Genomic DNA, 3,382 nt, shown 5'->3' on the forward strand with positions numbered 1-3,382 from the left:
CACAGACCAAAAGTGAAGAAATGGAAAAAGGTATTCCATGCAACTTGCTGGAGTAGTTACAATACCATAGGACAAAATAGACTTTAAGACAAAGGCTGTAATAAAAGACAAAGAAAAACACAATATATATTGATAAAGAGGTCAATCCAAGAACAGAATATATGTGTAAGATTTTTTAATATTTAGGTACCCAACATTGGAGAACCTAAATATATAAAGAAAATAAAAGCTAACCTAAGAGGAGAAATAGATAATAATACAATAATAGTAGGAAATTTTAATACCCTACATACATCAATGAATAGATCATCCAGTCATCAAATAAATAAGGAAGCACCAGGCCTAAAGGACACATTACACCAGATAGAAATAATTAGATAGACATATAAGGAATATTCTATCCAAATGCAGAATACAATTTTTTTATCAAGTGTATATGGAGCTTTCTCCAGGATAATCACATGTTAGGCAACAAAACAGTTCTAATAAATTTAAGAAGATTGAAATCATTTCAAGAATCTGTTCTCACCACCATGGTATGAAACTAGAGATCAATTACAAGAAGAAAACTGTAAAGTTCATGCATATTTGGAAGTTAAACATGCAAGTAGACAACTAATGGGTCAGTGAAGGTGTAACAGCAAAATTAAAAATACCTTTAGACAAATGAAAATGGATATACAACATACCACAATTTATGGGATGTAGAAAAAGCAGTTCTAAGAGGAATGTTCATAGTATTAAATGCCTATCACAAGAACCAAGGAAGACCTCAAATAAACCTAATTTACACCTCAAGAAACTAGATAAAGATCAGGATGCCCACTTCTTCTGGGAATACAGAGCATTTGCTATGGCCAAGACATCATTGCCCCAAGATGCGAGAAGACCTAGTGATGGAGGTTAAAAAAAAAAAACATTCAATACCTCACGTGCCCAGGCAGCAAAATGCAAAACACTCCATCAAATATACCATGAATAACCAAGGGAACTAGGTAGCTTAGAAACTAAAGGAAATTTTTCCAGGAAACAAACTCAAAGACTGGAAGAGTGTAATCTAAATAATTGAGAATTCAAGATTGCAGTTTAAAAAAAAAAACAAAACTCAATAAGATACAGAAAAATTCAGAAAGGCACTTCAATGAGCTCAAGAATAAAATCAGCAAGGGAGTACTTTACCAAAGCGATTGAAAATATAAAAAATAACCTAACAGAAATTTTGAAGCTGAAGAACGCAATAAATGAGATAAAGAATAAATTAGAGAGTGTAAGGAATAGAGCAGTCTAGACAGAAAAGAGAATTAGAGATGTTGAAGATGGAATCTATAAGTGAACTATGGAGAAGAGATACAATTGACAGTTAAAAACAAGTGAATGAACTCTACAAGAACTGTGTAAGTCCATTAGAAAGCACAATAGAAGAATAATCGCTATACCAGAAAACAAAGAGCAGGAGAAGAGCAGATGAACAAATACTGCTACCTATAAAAACTTAGATTATCATCAGATTTCTTTTTTTCAGTAGAACTCTTACAAGCTAGGAGACAGTGGATTCAAATGTTCAAAATATTGAAAGAAGGAAATAACCAGCCAAGAAAAATATATGTCAGCAAAGTTATCCTTTATATAGAAAGGAAAAATGAAATATTTTCCAGTATAACAAATGCTGAGTGTATTTATCTATACAAGACCTGCATTACAGGAAATACTGAGGAGTGTTCTACCTGAAACAAAAAACACAAAAGGGTACAAAACTATGAGCAAAATAACTAACAAAAAGACAGAAGCAGGAAATTGCAACTTTATTTCAAAATAGGGTATTAAACACTAAATTATAGCATAAAATTTAAAGGGAAAAACATTTTTAAAAAGACTATAGCTTCTGCAATTTGGAAATGAACACACAGTATAACAAGGGATAATCTGTGACAACACAAACATAAAAGGAGAGGAGAAAAATGACGAAACTTGCACAGGTGAAGGGGGTAAGAGGCTGTCAGAAGAAAAAAGACTGCATGTATAAAACTGTTTTTTTTTACATAAACTTCCTTTACATAACCACAAAAAGTAATCTAGAACTGAGACACAGAAAATGAAAAAAAGGAAACATAAAAATTGTAGAAAACCACCAAATTAAACACAAGGGAAAAACAATGGAGATACAGAACAATCACAAAAATAAACAAACAAATAAAAAAAAATGATAGAATGGCTGTAGTAAGTCATAGATCTATAAATACACTAAGTGTAAAGAACTGAAGTCACCAATCAAAAGGCACAGGGTAAAGGGATAGATTAAAACACAAGACCCAACTACATGTTGTCTTCAGGAGACACATATCTCCTATAAAAAGACAAATATAGACTTAGAGTGAAGAGGTGAAAGATAAAACTCTTAGCAAATGGAATCCAGAGAAAAGTGGGTGTAGCCATATTTACCTCAGACAAAATAGATTTCAAGATAAAAAGATAATAAGAGATAATAATGGACATTTCATAATGATAAAGGTGATAATTAATCAAGAAGACATAATACTAATCAATTTATGTGCATACAACCTGGAAGCAGAAAAATATATAAAGCAATTACTAACACTGAAAGGGAGAAACTGACAAAATACCATTATAGTGGGGAACCTGAATACCCTGTTAACAACAATGAGTAGGTCATCCAGACAGAAAGCCAATTAGAAAAGCTAGCCTTAAATGACACATTAGACCAAATAGACGTAGTCAATATTTACAGCTTTCCAACCAAAAACAACAGAATATACATTTTCTCTATTGCACATGGAACATTCACAATGGTAGACCATGTGTTCTGGAACAAAACTAGTCTCAAATTTAGGAAGATTGAAATCATACCACACATTTTCTGGTAAGTAATTCATTTCCATATGAAATTGGAAATTAATTACAAGAAGAAAGCTGCAAAACCACAGACATGTAAAGACTGAACAATATGCTACTGAGCAACTATTGGGTCAAAGAATAAATAAGAGATCAAAAGATACATTGTAGTAGGGGATGGGGTTGGGCAAAATGTTTGTCAAATGGTACAACATTCTAGATATAAAGTAATTAAGTTACTAAGTAATGGGAATGTAATGTACAGTGTGGTGACCATAGTTAAAAATACTATATTGCATATTTGAAAGAAGCTGAGAGTAGATCTTAAAAATCATTACAAGAAAAAATATTGTAATTATGCTTGGAATCAGATGTTAACTAGAGTTATTGTGGTGATCATGTTGCAGTATATATAAACATTGAATCATTATGTTGCACATCTGAAACTCACATAATTGTATATGCAAATATACCTCAATAATAAAAATAAAACTTAAGAAAAATTACAATCAGTTATTAAACTATTGGTAGC

This window comes from Pteronotus mesoamericanus, unplaced genomic scaffold, assembly GCF_021234165.1.
Source record: "Pteronotus mesoamericanus isolate MK-2021 breed Mesoamerican mustached bat unplaced genomic scaffold, CSHL_Meso_final contig_56, whole genome shotgun sequence".
Lineage (NCBI taxonomy): Eukaryota > Metazoa > Chordata > Mammalia > Chiroptera > Mormoopidae > Pteronotus > Pteronotus mesoamericanus.